Source organism: Dipodomys merriami, unplaced genomic scaffold (assembly GCF_024711535.1).
Source record: "Dipodomys merriami isolate MVZ:Mamm:240054 unplaced genomic scaffold, mDipMer1.0.p SCAF_46, whole genome shotgun sequence".
Lineage (NCBI taxonomy): Eukaryota > Metazoa > Chordata > Mammalia > Rodentia > Heteromyidae > Dipodomys > Dipodomys merriami.
The window spans coordinates 11,979,370-12,003,961 of NW_027206024.1; the positions used below are offsets into that span (position 1 = coordinate 11,979,370).

The 24,592-nt window shown below is 38.4% G+C and overlaps 1 long non-coding RNA gene and 1 pseudogene across 1 annotated transcript; both read left to right on the forward strand.

Moving 5' to 3' along the window:
• Positions 1 to 10,439: 10,439 nt before the first annotated feature.
• Positions 10,440 to 21,759, forward strand: LOC138808622 (uncharacterized). Its single transcript, XR_011366533.1, has 3 exons — positions 10,440 to 10,708; positions 16,709 to 16,759; positions 21,570 to 21,759. It is a non-coding gene; the product is annotated as an uncharacterized lncRNA (long non-coding RNA).
• A 2,390-nt stretch (positions 21,760 to 24,149) lies between these two features.
• Positions 24,150 to 24,249, forward strand: LOC138808633 (U6 spliceosomal RNA; annotated as a pseudogene).
• Positions 24,250 to 24,592: the final 343 nt, after the last annotated feature.

The window sequence follows — 24,592 nt, forward strand, 5'->3', positions numbered from 1 at the left end:
CAGTGTCATGAAAGCAATCTCTGTTATGAAATAATTTTAATGAATACAAATTGGTGCCGTTCATCATAGCTACTTTGGAGCTTCACCTATAGGAATACGTCCATACATACACAAAGATATGGTGGTACAGGCTCTTTGACGGGGCAGTTCCTGGGGTTGAACTATGAGTCTAGGCATTGTCCCTGAGCTCCTTTTGCTCAAGGATAGTGCATTAACCTTGAATCACAGCCCCACTTTGGTTTTTTCTGTGATCTCTTAGAAATAACAGTGTCATGGACTTTCCTATGCAGGCTGGATGCAAACTAAGATTCTCTACATCTCAGCCTCCTAAGGAGCTGGGATTACAGTCAGCAGCCACTGGTACCTTCTTTCTCTTCATTTTTTAATCTGGACAATATGACTTCTTTTTTTTTTTTTGGGTCCGGTTGTGAGGTCTGAACTCTGGGCCTGGGCGCTGTCCCTCAGCTCTTCAGCTCAAGCCTAGCGCTCTACCACTTGAACCATAGCACCACTTCCGGCTTTTTTCATTTTGTTTATGTGGTGCTGAGGAATCGAACCCAGGGCCTCAGGCATGCAAGGCAAGCTCTCTACCACTGAGCCACCTTCCCAGCCCACAATCTGACTTCTTAACAGGGTCATTCCAATGCCTTGAATTTATAAGTTAACTAGCCAATGATCTTTATGGCTGTTTTCAGTGAGAAGGATTTTCTCGCCTCATCTTCCCCTCTGGTCACAGGTTTGAAGCCAAAAGTGAGAAATGAATGTCACAGGAATTGGGAGAATATATCCGCAGGACATGCCAGTTCTGTCACTTAGCATTGAGCTGCAGTGAATTTACTGTCTCAAGATGAGAGGACTGAAAGCTGCAATGATTCTCATAATGTCTGCATTGTTCCTTTTGCCAATAAAATGATCTAATATTTATGAGTGTATTGTGTCTCCAACCTTAAGTATCTAGAACACACTAGAAACATCTTCATATATCACTTTTCCTCTAGTGCCTCTCAAGATTTACAATAAGGTTTTGTGTGGAGCAGCTCCTCTGTGTATCCTTGAGAAAAGCTGCTTGAAGCCTCTTCGGGAAATCGCCATTCAAAGTCAGCCTGAGCAGGAAGTCTGTGAGACTCTTATCTCCAATAAACCATCAGAAAACTAGAAGTGGAGCAGTGGTCCAGAGGGAAGAGCTCCAGCTTTGAGAGAGAAAGCCAAGCAGGAAACACAGGCTAGAACAGTCAGGAAATCCTGGGAGGTGCTTATGTCCAATTAACGACCAGATGGCTGGAAGTGGAGCTGTGGTGGCGGTAACACCTCAGCCTTGGGAAAAACATCCAAGGAACGCATCGAGCTTGAGTTTAAGCCCTGGAATGACCACAAAAGTTTTCATAAAGAGAAGGCCAAATTTATTTATCAATGCCCTACCTACTTATGTGTGTATATTACCTCCATGAGTGCAAACAGACTGTATGCAATACTTTTTCTTTTATTTACTCGTTCATTTTTTCAAATATGCTCCTAGTGCATACTGCACCATTTTCTTCATTTCAGACCCATGGCTTTTCTCTTCCAGGTTTGCAGTCCTGTGTCATTATATGATGCACACAGCAGATCTCAGCAGCCTTTATTTACATTAATTATGAGGCCAATGCAGGACCAGTCACAAATCAGGCAGGGGAAAAGAATATCAGGTTTTGTAGAAGTAACCAGTATTCAGAAAATTAACCTAAGGGACTTAAAATGGTAGCATACTTATGTTTAAAAACTACCATTCAGGAAAATATGAAGGGGCTGGGAATGTGGATTAGAGAGAGAGTGCTTGCCTAGCATGCAAGAAGTCCTGGGTATGATTCCTCGGTATCACATACAGAGAAAAAGCCAGAATTTGTGCTGTGGCTTAAGAAGTAGAGTGCTACAGACAGTGCCCAGACCTTGAGTTCAACCCAAAAACTGGCAAAGAGATACCTAAGTAGGTAGGTAGGTAGATTAGATAGATAGATAGATAGATAGATAGATAGATAGATAGATAGATAGATAGATAGATAGATAGATAGATAGATAGATAGATAGATAGATAGATAGATAGATAGATAGATAGATAGATAGATAGATAGATAGATAGATAGATAGAAAGATAGAAAGTTGATAGATAGAAAGTTGATAGATAAATCTGGTCTTGGATGTCAGGAGGAAAGAAGGGAACACTTCCCATTCATGAGGCCTTCTGTAGTGTGCTATGCCACCAGCATCACCTTCACACAATTACAGAGCAGGAAGACTGTCTCTTTCCCACTTCTAAGGTAGCCAAAGGCCCCAGAGCCACGAGGGCAGAGCTAGGTTCTAATTCAGGGGCTTGGAGACAGAAGAGAAACAGCCATGCCTCTAGTTGGTCTGGGGATTTGCATTAAATAAGTGGAGAATGAAGGAAGGAGTATGGACTGGCAGAGGTAGAAGAAGGGCTTCAAATCTGACAGATGGAGAGTCAAAAACCCACTCCCTAAGACGAGAGAGCAGGGTTTTTCTACTCTGTTCCTCCCCTCTCCCCCAATAAACTGGCTCTCTATTGGTAACCTAAAGATAGCCTGAGGCTCCCTTCACTGAAGGAGGAAGGTTAATTAGTCATTGTTTGAAGAGGCTGAGAAAAGCCTGACCCTGGTGTAACTAACAAATATTTCAGTTTCCCTTCATTGCTGGTTGTTCCTGGAATGAATGAAGTGGTTTTGCAGCTCACTTCCCTGTTTAGTGTGTACATTCTGCCTCCTAATCCTGCAGGCCTAGGTCTCTGCACCTAGCCTGGCTTTTGCAACTGTTTTCTGTCCTTCAAATACAGTGTTACACTGGAGTTCATCCTGCTAACAGGGCTAGAGCTTGGATCCTGAGAACTTCATTTGAACCTCGGATGGGTCATTGATATTTCTTTCCTCCTTTGATAACTCAGGAACTCTAAGAACATTTAAAGTGCCAGTAAATTCTCATCACCAAGGGAAACACAAGAACCTCTTTGAACATCTGACCTTTCAGAAGTGGAAGTCAGAGTGTCATAGACTTCCCTGCCTTGATTGGCTTCACCCTGTGTTCCTGAGACCTCACGCTCCAGAGCTAGGGTGATGGGCGTGAGCTACTGGTGCTCTGGTAGGTTCAGAACTGTAATGACATTGACAATACAAGTCAAATGCTTATCGCAAAGTGTTTGGGGAACATATTAAGCCTTTCAACAATGGACCGTTCAGAACCCTGTAGGACACAAGGTTACAATGCTGGAGTCTGAGAGGCTGGGTATATGGATCTGCTACACTTGAACCTGGAGCTCTACCTCCAATTCTGGTGTACATCAGTGTTCATTTTCCAGAGAATGTTCTCCTAATTAGTAAATAGGAAAAGTACTTTGATAAACCCTCACTTTTTTTTCCAGGTGTGTGTCTCGAACTCAAGCCTGGGCACTGTCCCTGGTCCCTTCAGCTCAAGGCTAACACTCTACCACTTTAGCCACAGCACCTCATGGGGTCTTTTGGTGGTTCACTGGAGATAAGAGTCTAACAGGCTTTTCCTTGCCTAGGTTGTCTTTGAACTTTGGTCTTCAGCTCTCAGTCTACTGACAAACTAGGGTTCCAGGTGTGAGCCACTGTCATCTCGCCTATTGTTTTTGACACTTCTGGGGCTTTATCATAGGGCCTGGGTACTGTCCCTGAGCTTCTTTTTCTCAAGTCTAGCCACTTTAGCCACTCCACAGCTTCTGGCTTTTTCTGAGTATGTGGCACTAAGGATTCATGCATGTTGAGCAAGCTCTTTACCACTAAGCCACATTTCTAAGCCACCTTTCCAATTTTATCCCTCACCTGCCTATCCTCAAAAAAAGGTTTCTGACTATAAACTGACTATAAAAAGAAATCCCAATGGGAAGATGTCCAAAGATAAGACAAAGCTCATACTTGGGGCAGACTCTAAACATGTGAAGACTGTGACAAATGCTTCCATTTAATTATGTACTGTGTTTCAACACTTAATAAAATAATAATGAAAAATGAGTCTATATCCTAAATTATTGTGTTTAATATTATAATATATGTGCAAAATGTAAAAAACATTGTGTATAATAATACTAAATACAATAATCATTAAATAAATCAAAGAAAAATAAAATGCAAAATCAATAATAAAAATCATAATATGAAATTAACATACATATGTAAATATATATCATATATTACATAAGTATAGAAATATTTTTTCTCTTGCAGGACCTTCATTCAAGACATGGGAATTCTAGCCTGAATTTCTTTTCCTCAAGGACAGTGAGCTCTGCCTTCACCCATGCTGCAAAAGAGTTACCTGGATGGTGAGCTCAAATCCTAGCAATGGCAGAAATACTGGCCCCAGTTCCAAGACAGTGACTTAATTTTTATTAATGGAAGCAGTTATGTTTTTTCAGTTCCATACTGAACATTTAAAAAAAGCAGTGTAGAATTTTGTACAGCTATTCAGACATCCTTCCCTGATTGCTTCTCTGAGATATACATTGTTTCCCTTTTTTAAATACGTTTTTATTGTAAAAATGTTGTACAGTTACAGGAGCAAGGTAATGAGTACATTTTCTATTGAGCATTGTTGACTCCCCCTTTGTTTTCCCCCTACTATCCTTTCCCTCCCATCTCCGCAACTACCTCCCCCTGCCAAGGTCAGTGACTTAGTTTTCCAATTTTGGTTTGCACAGGCTTTGAATTCATGTAGTGGCAACTCTTTCCTCACATTGCTAAAGATTTACCAAGACCCTGATTCTAAATCCCAGGCTAGGAAAGAAAACCGGCAGAAATTCCAAACCAGGGAGCTTTATTTTTTTAAATTTAGATAAATGATTAATTAATTAATTAATTTTTGGCCAAACATGGGGCTTGAAGTCAGGTCGTGTAAACTCTGCCTCAGCTTGGATCTCCCTAGGCTGGGGTGCAGTCTCCAGACCCATAGCCGATCCTGATATCCTAGGCCCAGAGGGATTTTAGGAAGAAAAAAAGCTGGAAAGCACAAAAAGTGGTGAGGTGCAGAGTGCTGGGGTTTTACTTGTTTTTTTCTTTGCATGTTGACCATCCTAGGTCTGAATGATATGGATGCAAAGTCGACTTGACCTGTCATTGCTGATGGCTGGTGGGATATCAGTGAAGCCATAGGCCAACCTGTGAACATGGCCCTGGATTCAAATCCCAGTCCTGACACCAATGGCAGGGGATCACAAGAGACTCATTCCTATTCATAGGAATACTGATTGAAAGTGTAGTTCATACACCGGTCTAGTCTAAAATTGGATGCAATAATCGATTTGGTAGGAAAGTTATAGGTGTCATTTTATCATAGATAGACAGCCCTGGCACTCTTTACCAATGTATATTTCTTTGTATACCACCATCTGCCTATCCATGTATCACTGTTTTGGCCAAACCTAGGGGTCGATCTGGGAACCATCTGACAGCCTCATTGGCTAGAGGCTGCCATGCTCAAACTCACTCATTCTTGAATTGAGCCTGCTAGGCACTGAGTTCAGATCCTAGCACTGCCAGGCTTGATGGAGAACACATCTAAAATCTAGATACTTTGTGATGGGATGTAAACTATGTAATAAATTGTATATGTATCATCAGAGTCAATAAAATAAATGGTAAATAAATGAATAAAACAAGAAATAAAATGAATAACCACAGCAAACACAATATGGACTGAACATCTGTACGGAATTACAAATCCTAACTTTAAAACGTATGTAAGATGAACTTTTCCAGGTCTGAGGCTTCAAATCAGCCCCCCCTACAAGGAGGGAATTGCGGGGGACCCTGAGATACTCGTTTGTGAACCTATGAGGAGTCATGGAAAGCGATCGATCTCATCCCTGAATGAGTAGTTCATGCATGATGCGAGTAGGAAATGATAGGCAAGACTCATGGAGTATTGATTATTTGTAGAGAAGAGTTGATGAAGCATGATAATTATCATCACAGTCATGAAATGGAGGCATCCAGAAAGATCCAAGAAACAGTAGTCACACAGAATGGATTCCATTACAAGTCACCATCTCTCCTACTCTACACAAATATGTACTTATTTGCATACTACCTTCAGCTTATGAGTGGGTGACTATTATCCTCCCCAGTTTCCCCCTGTCGGGGGCCTCAATCTCAGGTCTTTGAATGGACTAGGTCCTTCATGGCTCACAGGCTGGTGTGCTCATGTGGACCCATTCACCAATTGGGCCTGCTAGGTCCCACGTTCAGATCCCAGGCCTGCCAAAAGATTCAGCTTGATGTCAAAAGCCAATCATTGCACCTGTTTTCCTTTCCTGTGCAAGTCATGGGTCTCAGCTAGGATGGAGAATAAATGGGCCACCCTGTGGCTATGGGAATAAGTTGTTATCCATGTCAGTCAAGGTATACTTGTCATTATATACTCAAGAAAATACACAATATATCCATGAATAGCATACAAAATAAAGAGAATAACTACACTCAATGCATGATGAAGTCCACACATGGATGTGAATATACATACTTTGTTTCAATGATGCATTGAGGACAATTGAGGCCTCCCTGGGGCTCAAACTCAGTTCCAGGGAATGACCCAGCTCCTTAGTGGCTCACAGTCTGGTATGATCACATGATCCCATTGGGCAGTTGGGCCTCCTAGGCTTTGAGTTCGAATCCCAGCACTGCCAAAAGTTCACCCTGATGTGAGAGGCCAGTTGTTGCATCTGTTTTCCTAAGCTGTGCAAGTTCTGTGTCTCACCTAGGAAGGAGAATGTATAGGCAAGTCTATACTCATGGGAATAGGTTGTCTTCCAGTTCACCAGAGTTATATCTGTCATTCTATACTCAAGAAAATACACAATACATCAATGAATAAGACACAAAATAAAGAGAATGACTACACCGAACACAAGATGCTGCTCACCAATGTTTAGAACTATAAATCCTCTGTTTAATTATGAATTCATGGCTATATTGGCCCCCACCTGGGCTGGATCTCAGGTCCTGGGAATGGCTTAGCTCCTTAGTGGCTCACACGTTGGTGTTCTCAACATGTCCCTTTCACTGATTGGGCCTGCTGGACCTTGAGTTCAAATCCCAGCACTGCCAAAATATTCAACCTGATGTAAGAATCCAATTGATCCACCTTTTTTCCTGTCCTGCGAAAGTCCTGGGTCTCAGCGCAGATGGAGAATGCTATAGAGGCAACTCTATAGCCATGGAAATAGGTTGTCATCCATGTCAGCACAGTTATATCTGTCACCATACTCAATAAAATACACAATACATCCATGAATAAGACACAAATTAAAAAGTATAACTACAATGAACTCAAGATGCATACCACTCCTGTAGGTAAAGAGAGATCTTATGTTTAAAAAAGGTGGGCTTATTATTTTGTCCAGTGCTGGGCCTTCAAATCAGGCCCTGGACCATGCCTGACATTCTAGTCTTCAAGGATGGCGAGCTTCAATTCTCCCACAGTGCAACAGAGCTACCCAGACCTGAGTTCAAATCCCAGCACTGACAAAAGATTCATTCTGATGTCAGAAGCCAGTTGTTGCACACGTTTTCCTCTCCTGTGAAAGAAGAGGATGGAAAATGCATAGGCAACCCTATAACCATGGGAACAGGTCGTCGTCCATGTCAGCACAGTTATACCTGTCACCATACTTAGTAAAATAAACAATACCTCCATGAATTAGAGACAAAATAAGGAGAAGTGCACCATACACAAGATGCTGTCCACACATGTATGTCAATTTAGATCGTATGTTTAAATTATGAACTTATGAAATTATGAACTTATATTGGACCACCCTGGGGGTCAATGTCAGATCCTGGGAATGACCTAGCTCCTTGGTTGCTCACAGGTTGGTGTGTTCACCTTGATTTATTGGCCAATTGTTCCTTCTAGGCCCTGAGTTGAGATCCCAGTAACATTAACACATGGATCATCGAGTAAGAAGCTGAATGTGAAACTTGTTTTCCTTTCCTCTGAGAATTCTAGGTGTCAAGCATGATGGAGTACATTTCTACAAACCTAGTGCTCTGTGATAGGATGTCATCAATGTAATAAACGAAATGGGTTTCATATAGTAAAATCAATGGTAAATAAATGAATAAAACAAAAAATACAAGGAACAACCACACCAAACATGTATGGACTGAACATCTATAGGTAAGTATAAATCCTATCTTTACAATGCATGTAAATAGTATGTTTTCCAGGGATGGGGCTTGAATTCAGGACTAGTGAACAGGCTTGACATTCTTATCTTCAAGTACGGTGATCTTCCCCTTCATCCACATTGCTGCAGATTTACCCTGATCCTTAGTTCAAATCCAACACCTGGCAGAATAAATAGCTGGAATTGCAAGCCAGGGAGCTAATTTTTTAAAAACTTTTTCTCAGCACGGGGCTTGAACTCAGGTCGTGGTAACTCTGCCTCAGCTTCGATCACCCTAGGCTGGGGTGCAGCCACTGGACTCACAGCTGTTCCTGGGATCCTCGACCCCCAGGCCTTGCAGGGAAAACAATGTACAGAAAAACTGTGGCCTTTTTAGGTTTTCTTCCTTTGCACATGACCCTCCTGAGTCTGAATTACACTGTTGCAAGGAGTACTTCACTTTGCATTGCTGAAGGCTGGCAGACTATTGGGGAAGCCATAGGCCCACGTGGCAATATAGGCCCTCAACAACCAATGGCAGGAGATACTAAGAAACAGGTTTCCAACCATAGGAATAAAAATGGAATGTTGTCAGTGTCACAGAATAAGTTGTTCGTGAATAATGCTCCTATAAAATTAGACAGCATGATTTCAGGAGGCTGATTGATTTTATTTAATATATATGAAGCATTAAAAGATTATTATTACTTACAGAAACACAATAATTTCAGGACACTGATTTCTTTTAAGAAAGAAAACAATTACATTACTTACATGGACACATAATAAATACCCAAGAATTGGTAGGAATGTAGTCTATATAACTAAATAATATATAGACATCTCTGGCACTCTGTAAAGACATATATTTATTAGCTTACTGCCATCTGCACGTCAATCTGTTCTTATTTTGTTAACTCCTGGGCTCAATCTCAGGTCCTGGGAATAGTCCGTCAGCTCAATTTGCCCCAGGAGGGCATGCTGACACTCACCCATTCATGAATTTGGCCTTGTAGGCCATGAGTTCAGATGCCTGCATTCCCAAACATTGAATCGTTGAGTAAGAAGCTGATGGTAACACATGTTTTCCTTTTCTGTGAATGTCCTGGGTGTCAGGTATGAAGTGGAATATATATGCAGACCTATATCCTTATGTAATCAATGTTCTATGTGTCATAATAGTCAATAAAATAAATGGTCATTACATGAACAAAACAAAAATATAAAATAACTACACTGAATGCAATATAATCAACATATGTATGTAAATATAAATCATATATGTAAATTGTACATGAATAGGATGTTTTCTAGTGCTGAGGATCGATATCAGGCCTAAGGAACAGACTTGAATTTCTTGATAAGAAGGAGGCAAGCTTCCACTTCCAACACAGTGCAACATAGGTACCAGACCATGAGTTCAAATCCCAGTCCTGGCAGAAAAATAATGGAACCTTTATAGTATGATTGGCCCAATTCTTAGGTATTTCATTATGCCTCCATTTTATGAATTTGATTGTTTAAATGCTTAATAAAGTATTAACTAAAATTGATTAGTGTCCTATAATATAATTGTGCATAATTTTATCATAGAATCATTCAAGAACTGCCCATTCAATCATGACATACATAATATTCCATTGGGTATCATATAGATAGGAACAAGTTTCTTAGGATCTCCTGCCATTTGGAGGTGGCAGGATCACGATTCGAACTGTGTGCCCCAGCTCCCACCATTTCACTGCGAGAATAGGGTACTCACCAGTCTGTCCAAGAACATCAGCAAGACCAGTGGATCTCAGCAGTCCTCCTTGATACTTACAAGGCTGTGAAAGGAGGATCATGGTCAAAGTCACCCAAGCCAAGAAAGTTCTTGAGACTCCTTTCCAACTTCAGTGCCAACATATCAAGTGTGGAGGGCCAGCCTTGAGCAAAAGCAGCTCACAGACTGTGTCCAGATCTTGAGTTTAAGGTCCAGGATTGGCAACAAACAGACATACACAACAATCTGTGCAGCCATCCAGCTAAAGCAGGTTACTCTTTTGTCCCCAACTGCATTGGACAGAGTTCCCTGGGAATAAAGGCTAGGCGAGCCGCTGTCATCTTGCTCTGCCCATACTGCTTGCATCACAGGATTACAGCCCCATTCTTTCATGCTCCTTTCTGACCAATGAGATACAAGAATGGTGACCACACCCGCATTCTATGATGCTGGGGAGCACTAGGATTCCCTCTGTTTGTTTACAACACTACCAGAAGTTGAGGAAGGTAGAGGTGGTTGAGTGATCAGCAAGAGACTTGAGGAGAGTTTGGAGTATAGTAGGAAATTGATGCTCCCACCAGCACCCCACCTCCCTCCCCACTTCTTGCGGTGCTGGGTTTCAAACCTCAGGCAATGGAGCACTGCCAGCAGTCATAAGGCCCCAACCAGGTCCCTGCCCCTGGTCTTCTGCTCTGGGCCCATGTATCCACAATGCCACCTCCATCACTGGTCTTCCCACCTGGCACAGCTGCCAACAGCTTCTCTGAGCAGCACAGGTGAGTGGCTGCCCCAACACTACCCCTGCCGCTGGTCAGACACTCCACTGGGGTCCCCCTGACCCCCTGCTTGTTTCCTCTCCCTGGCTCTGAGGAGCCACCTTTCTGTCTTGGGCATTTCTGAGAAAGAGACTCAATAGAGACTCAGGCTGTGCTGGATCGGGGTCCTCCTATCTGTGACAGGTATGCTCCACCAAGCATGGTCCTCTGTAGTTGGGATGGTAGACATGTAGCGCCATGCTCAGTTATTGGTTTAGATAGATTATCCCAAACTTTTAGTCCATGCCAGCAGATTCTTGACCACAGATGAAGTTCTGGATAGTGCCAAAACCATCAGACTTCAGTCTCCTCAGAGGACAGTTGTGAGGAAACAAGGGATTTATACAGAGGGTTCTGTGGAGCATGGCTAGGCACAGAGGGAGCATCCTTCAGATAAGGTTCTCAGCAATTCTGTGAGCATATGACAGGAAGATACCCGGAAAAGGCTCAGGTGGGGTCTGTTATTAATTGTGCAACAGGTGTGGGATTATGAAACAAAACATGGCTCTCATCATTACCCTATCCCCATGAGGAAGGGGATCCTTCACTCTGTTGAGTTTTGCAGCTGAGGAAACAGATGCACGGAGAAGCTGGGTGACCTACTTATGACCTCAAGGTCACAGGAAGCTCAGCCTGACTTCTCTACCATGCTCCTTGGGACAATGGGTGCTATTCAGTCCACTTGATGTGGTGGGAATCACTTCTTGTCAGTTGTGGGTCTTGAACTCTAGGCCTGGGCGCCGTTCCCAAGCTCTTCAGATCAAGGCTAGTGCTCTACCACTTGAGCGCACTTCCGGTTTTCTGGTGGTTGTTTGAAGATAAGAGTCCCACAGACGTTTTTGCCCGGACTGGCTATGAACCATGATCATCATATCTCAGCCTCCTGTGTAGCTAGGATTAGAGTTCTGAGCCACTGGCACCCAACTTAAGCATAATTCTGATTTTCTTTCTTCGTCTCTCACATAGTAACTGGTGGAATGTTTTCTGGATGAGGTGGCCCAGTGTCCCTATGTGCCTGGAACCCAAGGTAGCCCTCTCATTGAGGAAGTGGGCTGTGGGTCAGGAGCTGTCTAGCTCAGACTGTTGAAACAGCTCCATGACGTAAGCCCCTCTGTGCCCTGGCTAGACCATGATGGTTATTCATTTTCCATCCAACCTTCCTGGACTTATTGTATTGTATTGTTTTTTACATCATTTTCTAGCACCTGGCCAAAATTATGATATAGTTATGGAATGAAAATGTAATGCCATCTTAAGAAAGTCATTTAGGGCTTTGTGAATGTGGCTTCATGGTACACTGATTGCCTAACATGCATGAAACCCTGGGTTCAATTCCCCATTACCACATAAACAAAAAAAAACTGGAAGTGGTGCTGTGCCTCAAGTGGTAGAAGGCTAGCCTTGAGCAAAAAAAGAAAGACAGAAAGACAGAAAGAAAGGAAAATAGAGAAAGAAAGAAAGAAAGAAAGAAAGAAAGAATGAAAGAAAGAAAGAAAGAAAGAAAGAAAGAAAGAAAGAAAGAAAGAAAGAAAGAAAGAAAGGAAGGAAGGAAGGAAGGAAGGAAGGAAGGAAGGAAGGAAGGAAGGAAGGAAGGAAGGAAGGAAGGAAAAAAGAAAGCCCTGGGTTTCCCTTATTTGCAATAACTAGTGTATGTCTGAGTCAAGCAGAAATGATCAGATAAGTTGCTGTTAGGGAAATGAACCCTAAGATATGTATTTAAATGTTTTTTTCTTTCATGTGATTTTTTTCTAACACATTTATAAAATTATTTCTTGGTTGTTTTGTATTTCCCTCACCCAGAGTATAACCCTTGCTTTCACTGTACTTGATAATGATATAATTTGTGGAGGGGAAGGGAAAAAACACGTCATTTAAATAGGGATACAGGTGGACCCATTGCAACAATGAGATATGCAAGTCGTTATGTCAAAAACGAACTTTACAACTTTGGTGGGGGGGATGGGAAGGAGGATTGGGTCTGGGGGCAGATGGAGGATGGGAGGGGGTCAGAAGGGGAACCAAAGGAGGAGGATACAATGCTTGATAAGAAATGTACTCATCTTGCCCCTGTAATTGTAACCCTTCTGTACAGTATTTTCACAATATAAAAGAAAAAACTAGTAAATGCAAAATAAAGAATCCTTCCAAACTGAAACCTGACAGTAGTCCCTAATTCATGAATTTTACTTATAATAATGTTTTGAAAAAAAAAAGGTTTGGTCATTAGGTCACAGCAATTAATGCCAGTAATGTGCTTAGATTTCAGGTGAAGATTAATTCTGGAAATTCAAAGATTCCAGGATTTTGTGTGGTCACTGCTAATCACAAAGAGAAGGGTAATCTAAGTGACATTTGGAAACCTTTTTGGTCAGTGACTGCAAAAAAAGGCAGAGGCTAATTAACAGTTGTGACACAAGAGAAAAAATAACTCCAGATGGAAGGAATAAATGATAGTAACTAAGGTATACCAGAAATTGTTCTAGAAAACAATTTTGGTTATTGAAGAACTAGTTTTCAACTAGGCTTATTCCTCATTGCCTTTAGCATTCTAAATCTCTTAGGCTAGTTATTAATCTCTGTGTGATAAATGTATCTCTCTCTATGCTGTTCTTTCATACTCGATATCCTTTGCTTTCTAAAAATCTGTCTTTCTATATTTCTCTATGAACATTTCCTGATACTAAATACACCAATACAGATGGTAGAGGATGTTAATGGAGGGATCCCATAGCTAATGAGTCATTAATGTAACAGAATGGAAAAGGAGGACATATTATTGCTACCTCAAATTTTCTGAAAAGCTGCAATGGCATCATTTGGTTCAAATTTCCATTGTTTGTCTACATAGTGTCATTCAGTGCACATAAATGCAAATATGAGCCAGGTGCTGGTGGTTCACTCCTGTAATACTAGCTACTCAGAATGTTGAGACCAGAGGATTGTGGTTGAAAGACAGCCTGGTCAGGAAAGCCCATGAGACCCTTATCTTCAATTAAGCACAGGAAACCCGGAAGTAGTTCTGTAGCAAAAGTAGTAGAGCACTCAACTTGACCTGAAGAGCTGAGGGACAGCGCCCAGGATCAGAGTTCAAGCCCCATGACCAACAAATAAAGTGAAAGATGACTTTGTTTCCCCCAAAGGAACGACAAAATTAATAATCTTCCCAAGCAGAAAAATAAATTCCAAAATGATTCAATGCACCTACTTTTGCTGAATTACTTACTTTATGGCTTCTTTGCTGGACATATTCTCTGCTTTTAAAAATAGTCAAATATTAGCTTTAACAAAAAATTTCATCAAATATTAGTTATTTCAAAAGAGAAGTCTATTCAGTTGATGTCACTTAGCTTTCTTACTATCTTAGTTCAAAGCTAACCCAGGCAGGATAGTCTCTCAAATTCATTTTTAATTAAACACCAAAAAAGCACAAGTAGAATTTTGGCTCAAGCAGTTGAGTACTAGCTTTGGGGGCAGGTGGGCAGGAAAGAAAATTGTTCAGGGCAGGGTCCAGCTTCTGGGTACAAGCCCCAGAACCAGCACAAACGAACCAAACAAGCAAACAAAAAAACCCAGATATTTCTTTGGGACCCTCCTTAAAGGAGTACTCATTTGATAAGAGGCTCCTTTTGGTGATCATACTCACTGGATCCTGCTTTTCTGGAATCCTTATTGCTCTGGAGAACTCAGGACCAGACTAAAGAAATTGATAACTGACTCCTGCAAATAGAGATTCCTCTCAGGGGTGAAATATCCATCCATAAAGCACTTTAAACCTCCATGTCTTTGTTTCTTTGCAGTAGAACACTTTTTAAACGTTATTTCCTTTTGTTCTATGATGGCTTTCAAATGGCACATTATTTTTGTAATACTCTCAACTAGAACTTTACAGAAAAGTTTTATATGAGTAAAGAACATATTCAAAAAAGTCAAGAACAGAGTTTCCTTCAAGCCTTGGGATTCTTTTCTTGTACAGTAAAAAGGAAAGCACAAGTTAACTTGAACTTTGTCATTCCTCTATGTTCCATTCCTCTCCTGGGATCAGTTTCCACATCCAGTTACCATTACTTCCAGTAACAATTGATGGTGCTGCTTGAGGTATAATAAATGTTTACTGGCTTCACTGAAATAACACAAGGATACCTTTGGACATGAGGTAACACGTGTTTCAGAGAAAACTTAGTAAAGAGAAAATATGAAAATTATATTGCTTATAAATATATTATCCATGAGTATATTGAGTTCAAACTTTTTAAGGTCTCTGTAAATTAAAGTGAATTGTAAATGGGAAGAAGGTTCTCAGATCATTCCTTTTGTGAGTGTATGTACAGCACATTATTTCCCGTGTATATGAATTAACAGTAAGGGAAACTATAGCAATAATAGGAGAAAGAGAAGTTCTGTGTTAAAGTATATGGGTTCAATACACTATAGAAGACTCTACAAATAAGACAACATTGAAACAATAAAGCCAAGTCCAGTATGTAGATTTATTGGAGTGATGTAGAGAAAGCATTACTCCTAGGTGGAACACGAAGTATGAAGCCACTCCCTTTCTAAATCACACTTGCTAATCACACAACTCTGTAGAAAGTAGAATGGAAGTATAATTCTGGTTCCAATGCAAGTCAGATATAAAAGCATGGAATTAAATGGAAAAAAATCCATCTTGAGAGAACAGGGCTTATACTAGCAATGAACTGCTGGCTAAGATGATATTTCTTTTTCTTTCCTTATATATTTATTGTTGTTGGTGGTGGTCTTGGCACTTGAACTCTGGGCCTGGGCACTGTTCCTCTGCTATTCAGCTCAAGGCTAATGCTCTACCACTTGATCCACAGTGCAACTTCCAGTTTTCTTGTAGTTAATTGCAGAAAAGTGTCTCCAGTACTTTCTTACCCGGGGTGGCTTTGAACCCCAATCCTCAGATCTCACCACCACTCAGCTTACGATCACATTTCTAACAGTGTACACTCAGGATATGTAATGGGTATATTAATCTATCTTTATTTTAATTCTTGAGTTAAAAACCTCGGCTACAGCATAGACTTTACACTCACAAAAATGTTTATAGCTTAAAAGTTGATACTTCTGGAGAAATAAAACCTAAGAATGTAATGGAGTCTGGGAAGTTCAGTTTGCAACCAGCTAGGCTAGAACAGTCTTTGCAACAGTACCTATAATTGAGGAGCCAAAAGCTGTATTGGAAGAATGGCTCAGGTGATGGAATACCAGTCATGAGCAAGATTTATGAATAAAAGCTTGAGGCTTTTGTGTACATATAAACAAACATACACATACACACAGAGGCACTTATATGTGCACACACAAATGCACAAATGACTCTCATAATATGTAGAAAAATTACAAAACAATAGAAAATATGTCCTGAGAAAGACTAGAATTATGTGATAATTTTTAATATTAGAAAGTCCTCAAGTTACTTTTTTCAAAAGTGTTTGAGAATATTACATAGGTAGGGACCAGAGATAGTAAGAGAGTCAAGTAATCATTATTAAAGGTATCGGATCCATTGAGGAATGAATCAGAGACCCCGCAGGTGCATCTGAAAATGTTCATATCCTGTGTCAAATGTTAGAAAATATTTGAAAATAGTACAGGAACAGTCTGAGCAGTGTAGTGGGTAATATCACTGGAGAAATTCAGAATTGGTAATCTGTATTTAGATTAAATAAAACAAGAAACTATGGCAGGGCAATGTGATATAAGCCTAGAATTCTAGCACTCAGACTAAAACAGAAGATTAGAGAGTGGAATTACATAGTGATACCTTCCCTGGACCAGGTAGTATAATTTTGTCTTAATAAAACAAACCAAACAAGAAAGGAATATACAGTTGGAATGCTGGGCTAATTTTGTCATTTTTTGCGAAGTCAAGTTTCCTATTGAAATGCAACTCATATATAATCCTCACTTGTGTTTTAAATTCTCTCTCCATTACAGAACATTCCTAGATGCAAAATGACTCATGATTACCTTCCAAAATTTGAGAAAGTAAGTAATCATCATTCTGTTGGATTCCAAAGAAATGATAAAGGATTACAAAGGCTTAAGCCTGGAGAAATAGCAAAGTTTATCTAATGTAGGACTTTGTAAATGTTGCTAAATTAGAATTGAGATTTAAAATAAATATTTTGGTTTTGTTTGTAATTTCATATTCTATTAGATATTTCAAAATTCTTTTCTTTTTTTGTCAGTTGTGTGGCCTGAACTCTGGGGCTGCACACTGTCCCTCAGCTCTTCAGCTCAAAGCTAGTACTCTACCACTTGAGCCACAGCACCACTTCCGAGTTTTTTCGCTTATGTGGTGTGGAGGAATCGAACCCAGGGCCTCATGCCTGTAAGGCAAGCAGTCTACCACTGAGCCACCTTCCCAGCCCCAAAATTATTTTTAAATAGAGGGTTTAATTGACAAATTCACAAATGATTCTTGCAGTCTACTTGCCTAGAATATTCTTTCAAGAGAGATATAATTAGAAATTAGTTAATAGATAATTCCAACAATTCATGTATAAAATGATAATGTGAATAATGTAGACAGAGTTGCCAAGAAATGCATGATATTAATTTATAAATTTATCAAAAGCAATTTTTTGAAGCTTTGGTATAACATAGTATGAGGAGAATAATTGTGTGACATCTTTTTCTTCTACCTATGTAACACAGGAAGCAATTCCCTTAATTATGTGCCTCTGTATACAATGAGAAAAATGCTAGATTGGGGGTTTGTTTTCATTTTTTTGTTTTATTGGTTTGTCCTAGTGCTTGAACTCTGGTCCTGGACACTGTCTCTGAGCCTGTTCATGCTCAAGGCTTGTGCCCTACCATTTCAATCTCAGTGCCACTTGTGTCTGGCTTTTGCTGAGAAGTTTATTGGAGATAAGCATCTAAGGAACCTTCCTGACTGGGTTTGCTTTGAACTGTAACATTGCGCTCTTAGCATCCTGAATATCTATGGTAATTAAAAAAGTATAAATATAAATAATATTTGCAAATGGTCTGATCTCAAGAATACTAGGGGTGGGAAAATGATGCAACCCAGTTTATTGTGGTGTTCTTTCCAGAACATGGAGGGCATCACATTAGCAGAGGTGTAGTATTTTTCACAATAAAGATAAGCTATTAGTTTTGTAAATTAAGGGAACCTTTGAGGTGCACCCTACACCTTGGAAACTGTTGGGCTATGATGACTTTATGGCATAAGTCTTCGGATTGATGGTCACATAAATAATAGCTTACCCTGATAAACAATTGCTTACTCTTGAAAAATTAATTATTACAGATGCTTCATAGTTTTATACTTTACCAGAATGTGGCTATTTTTCTGTTTATTTCTCAATCTGTAGCAACCCATTGGAATATGAATCTATTGCAGAATTACATAACATGCAAACAGGTATTCTTTTGAATCTCTCAGGTAGGAATGTTCAGAATTTGAAAATGAGTAGATATTAGTCATAGGAATTTTGAAGAACACATATATTCTGTCCTCTTAACAACTTATTTACTTTTAAAAGTTATGGGTTTCCATTGAATGAAACTGTTTACTGTTTTTGTATGAGAAAGTTTAAATTTATTCTTTTTTCAAAATATTGGCAAGTATATTGTGAAAATATTGTCTAGTTGGATAACATTCAAGTTGATGGCCCTCTGATTAAAAAGGTGTAATTAATTCAAATTTAATGCCAAATAGTATTGATTTTTAAAAGTTACTAAAAAATAATAATATTTACTATACCAATACAGTGAAACTTTATTTCATGTAGCTTATTTATTTAATTTAATTTTCTTGTCAAAGTTATGTACAGTGGAGTTACAGTAATTGTAAGGTAGTGAATACATAACGTTTCAAACTTGTTATCCCCTTTCTCATTTTTCTCAGTTTTCCGTCACCACAATACCCCTCACAAGTTGTAATGTACATTTTCATCATATTGTCTTGAGAGCATTGCTATTGCATTGGTTTGCCCTTTGTCCTATTTCTCAACATTTTGTTGTTCCTATTCCTTTCCGTAATTAAGGTAAATGTATACCAGTACACAGGGTATCCAAATCAAATACAGCAGGGAATAAGCCATAGGGAAAAATGTCAAAAGAAAATAGAAATCACATAGTACATTAAAAACAACAACCGCAAATAAAAATCTCTGTTTCCATATCTTGGATTTTATTTTGCTTAGCATCAGCATATATGGTCATATATATAACATAACAAAGGCCCTGGAAAATAATAGTTGCATGGACATGATATCATGAAAACAACATTTTAACTGTTTAATATGGTAAAGATGGAATTAGGATTGGTGAATTCGCGATTCTGTTAAAGGAATTTCAAAAGAGTTTTAAAGTTATGACAGGTAAATTTTAATTGTTCAAACTTTTTAACAACTTAGCCTATTAAAAAAATAAAATTGCCTGGGAGAATAGGCTTTCATGCAAAGAAATCCATGGAGACTTAGATGAGAGGGAGTGATGTGGGTGAAGATGGCTCTTTTTCACACTAAACAGACAAACCTCACAAACCTTGCTGTAAATCCTGTAGGTTACCTTGAGAATTTTCCTTACCCAAAAAATATACTCTTACTGTGTGAAACAAGGTTGTAGTGGAATTTAAATTCAAAGTTCTTTAAAAAAAGACATCAAAGCCGGGCGCTGGTGGCTCACGCCTGTAATCCTAGCTACACAGGAGGCTGAGATTTGAGGATCGCGGTTCAAAGCCAGCCCGGGCAGGAGAGACCGTGAGACTCCTATCTCCAATAAACCACCAGAAAACCGGAAGTGGCGCTGTAGCTCAAGTGGTAGAGCTCTCGCCTTGAGCTGAAGAGCTGAGGGACAGCGCCCAGGCCCAGAGTTCAAGCCCCACGACCGACAAAAAAAAAAAAAAAAAGACATCAAAATTGTGATTTGACCTTTACTTACTAAACAGTAATTCTCTGAAAAAGATAATTGTGTTCAAACTATTTAGGGGAAAGTGCCCTCCACAATGAAAGAAGATAATGGGTTTAAACTTTTCTGTTTATAATACTTTCCACAATGTCTTTGCATATAAAGCACTGAAACACAGAAAAAAATCTGATTGGATACTTCAAACGAATGATTTCACATTTCTAAGTGGCTCAAAAATATAATATCATTATTAACATAAGACTGTGAAGACTTCTCTTATTACATAAGCCAAAAAGTTTTGGGATCAGAAAAGAAGAGCAAATGGAAAAAGTAAGAAAACAGTATTCTTCGAAGCCCTAGATAAGCGTATTAGCTTCAGCAATGGAGGGAGGCCAAAACTTTTTAAAATAGATTGTCTTAATATTTTACCTACATAAAGTGGTTTTACAGAGCCTATTTGTCTCACTTCAATGCACACTAGATCAAATGAAGACATAAAAATAAGTTCCACATCCAAATAAAATAGTTTTAAAAGAGAAACCATGAAGACGTAGCAGTGGGGGAGGTCTTATTGTCCTTCCACTTCACTAGACTTTAACCCAAGAAGCTGTGATTAATTGGAAATCAGGTATGAGCTAAGAGGAGGAAATAGAAATAGGTCATCGAAGTATTGTCCTTTGTAACAGACACTGTCATCCAAGGTATCGGTGATTTAACTCTATTCTTCTCCATACATCTTGTTAAGCAAATGCAAGACCAAGAGAAAAATAATCTATTGAAGTAATTTGAAAAGAATAACTTCACTGTTCCTGATATGGTATCTAACGAGAGTCTTAGGTGAGAAGATAAAAGTGGAGTATTCTTCGGTTTCCTCTAAGCATCTTGTTAGCAAATTATATCTTTGAGGTTAGAAGTAATTGAACCAAAAAGTGGTGGAGTACTTATTTTTGTGGGCACTTTAGACATAAGAATACTTTCAAGGTAAAAGAAAAAACAGTATAGCTAAATATTTGTGATCACAGCTTCTTGGATTGGTTTTTTGGAGAAAAGGTTTTACCTGAGAGTTTGTCCTCATTATCATAGATGTTGGGTTTTCGTGGCAACCAAATGCAAGAGGGAAGTTTAATGGACTCGCTTGGACAAATAAACAGCATAATAGAAAAAATGGCAAATAATCTTTAGTGAATTACTTTGACCGATTATTTTGCCAGAACAAAGAAGGAAAGATATAATTCAAAATCACTTGACTGAAAAGTATGAAAAAGAGTAGTAAAGAGAGATGAGAGAAAACATAGAGGACTGTTTTCTCTCCAACAGAGTAATGGGTTTTGATCTTGTTTCTTCCATTCTATATTCACCAGCTATCAAATGTATCTCAGGACTGGAATATCCAGTTCAAAGAGATCTCCCATTAGAAAATATTTGCTGCAGATGTAGGTGATTTATAACCTTAGACAATCTATTTAAATCTGTTCAAAATTCTCCCCTACCCCAAACTGCCCTCTTTGAACAGTTGGTTTGCTTTTCCCATACTGCCCTTGATTAACTATTTAATATTTTGAGAGGTCATATTCATACTCTGTAGAGTTTGCTGTTTGGTTGTGATTTTTATGTGTTTGATTTTTGTTGTGCTTTTAACTAAATTTCAAAAGGTTGTGCAATTGTGTTACAATTAAATATGTCCATGTAATTGTCCAATGCTCCTGGATCAGAGTCACTCCTTCTATCATTCTCAACCAACCTCTTCTCCAAGATTTATTTCAGATTTACCACTTCCTTTATCACATGTGTACATTGAGTATTCTAGTTGTGCTTGCCACTTTTTCATTTTTCATTCATTCTGTTTTTACTAATATTCTTCTCTGGTTTCAACTTCTTGATAGTCATTCTGTTAAACTGTCTGTTCATACTTTGACAGGTTTATATACATTCTATGGCATTTCAATCCTGCATATACTTGAACTGATATCAGCTTATATTTCCATAATTAATTCATCTGCAATAACAATTTGCAAGACTGGAGACGTGAAGCACCTAGACATGATTTTATTCTCATCCATTTGGAAGATTAATCTTTATTCAACAAGAAAGTTTAAAAATGGCTTAGAATGTTTTCCTAACTACCAGTTTTTATAAATGGCTTTGTACAATGGTTTGTGATTATTTTACTTTACATGGGATAATATTCTCTACTACGTATAACTTTTGGGAAAAGAAGAAAACTAAAATTTATTACTGTGGAGGAATATGATAGAAATAGAAGACAGATTTTATGTTTGTCACATCTCTCATGAGTACCCATATTCAAGATTTAAAGTCAAATTTCTTAAGGAAAACATCAAACAATATGATAAGGCAACTATTCGTGATCTTTTAAAATGTACTTTATTATTTGATGAAATTTACTTTATTAGCTAATGTTTAGGCTTGAAATATGGGAGGCTGATCTAGGTAACACATTTCTGGAAGGCATCTACTGAACAACACAAATGGTCGGGGCTACTACTTCTATAATTTAAGGAATGGTTGAACCTGTTTGGTATTAGTGCAGGATAATAAATCAACTCTATTGTAACTTGCTCCTTCCACTTGAAAAACTTGTAATGTTACTAAGTATCTAATCGTCAAATGTCATTTTGGCGAATGTGCCTTTAAAAAGTTTATTTGAGGGGCTGGGAAGGTGACTCAGTGGTAAAGCACTTGCTGGCATGCATGTTTTTCTGAATTATATTTGACTTCTAAGTCAAGTTTTCCTATCCTTGGTAGAAAAATTATGGATCTATCCTTCCAGGAACTATTTTTTGGCCTACTTATACTGGACTGAAATCTTTCATTAATCATTAGGAGAGGGGTATTAAAAATATTCTTGTGACATTTGTGATCTTGTTCACTAATATGGGCTGGTCATCTGTAAATTGAAAGTGTGAATTACAGTAGTTTCTCTCAGATTTTGTGATCTCATCTTTCATTTTAAGTTGCCTTGCATTTCACAATTGCTTACTGCTAAATCCTGTGTAATTGGGGCCCTGAATTATTATAGGAAATGAGGAGTTGAGATGAGTCTTCAATTACTTTCTGTTGGCATGTGGCATGGGCCTAGGTGTGAATACTTGCCCTTCTTATCTGATGATACAGATAACTAGGACCTAGGATCCTAGGACGCGTGGATCCTGTAGAAGAATAATACCTTTTGGACATCATATCAGCAAAATTTGGGTATGATCAGAAATATGGGGAAAACCATTCTGAGTCCAGCGAGTCAAAACAATATACAGAGCAGCAGAGTAAAATCCCTTACAGATTAAAGGAAAACAACATTTTTTTTTTACCATGTGAATTCAGGAGACTAAGAACACTTAGAAGGTATCACAAGTTTATATCGAAGACATTGCATTGATACTTCTTATATTCTAGTAAATATTCTAAACCTAATTATTTATATTCCTATCTATTTATTGTAATAAATATCAAATTATTTGTCAAATTATCGATTAATTCTAGCAAGTTTCATTGTGTGAAACATAAAATTAGCACATACAAATATAAAATATATAACTGTATGTAATCTAAGGAAATGTTTTTCATTGTTCTGTTGTGGTTAGGTTATCAAAGGCAACTCTGTTTTACAGTATTATTCCATTATCTCTACCTCAGAGTTGGGTAGAGTTAGACCTAAAGCTTTACCATTTGTAGATTTACAGCCTAGAGGCAAGAGGAAACACTGTGATTAAAATATTACCAATTTAAGGCCTAATATCAAGGAAAAATATGGACTTCTCCTGGAGCTATGGAAATATTTGGCGATAGAAATTCAGTAGTGTAAGTTCCTGCCTGGTTGGATGGTAGACAGGTCAGGACATTAGGTAATCATGCATAAGAACAATTTTTTTTCACCTTCTTGGCTTTAGCTACTTTTGAAATGGTAGGTATAATAAACAATTATATTTTGATAAAATACTTTCTAGTCAGAACTGTTTATTTCTCTATGATCCCTTGTAACTAAGATTAGTTTTTTTTTTTCCAGTAAGATAATCTTTGCTGTCAGGGTAAGATATTCTGGTTGGTCTGTTACTACATGGAAGAAGGGTAAAGGGTCAGTAGACATTTGTGCCAGTAAGACCTCATTTGGGAAATTTTAAGCTGCAAAAGTTTAGAAGTAGCTCTTCAACAAGGCTTACTTTGAATCCATTAGCTCCAAGAAGTTAACTCAGTTGATAAATAAGTACTTGAAAAGCCATATCTTTGAACCTAGCTATAAAGGCTACAAAATATGATGAAATTTAAAATGAAAAAGACTTAAAATAGTCATTGGCAAATAATTGCAATTGTGAGCAATCTACCGAACAATATGTTTTTTCCACTATACACAGAATTTCAGAGAAATAAGATCAATAGCATTGTTAGTAACAATAAGGTTTCCTTGTTACAAATAGGCAACCAAGGATATATGCCTGTATAAAGATTACATCATTAACTACTTAAATTTACAGGATACTACATGCTTTGGCAGCACGTATATATAAATTACAACAATATAGAGATTAACATGCCACTTGGACAGGGATGATATGAAAATATGCGAAGTATTCCATATTTTTCATCCTTCAGATGCAAGAAATGAAAAACAGTTATTAAAAAGTTGATTACAAAAATACAAGTGTAACAACACATGCGATTCATATAATTAAAAGTTAGTTTTTTCACAATAATTTATTTTCTCTTTTTCCATTTTTACTATTCTAAATTATTCTAACTGGAGAGTAGAGAACTGATAGAAAGCAGAGGAAAGATTTTCCTGTGTATTAAAAGGTACAGACTGAAAATGAGGACCAATGGTGTCTTCATGTGCAGCTTATTCTAGGAATGAGAAAATAGGAAATAATACCTTCTATGTAAATGATTTGGGAAATGGCAGAGCAGAAAGTGAAATGATGCAACCAA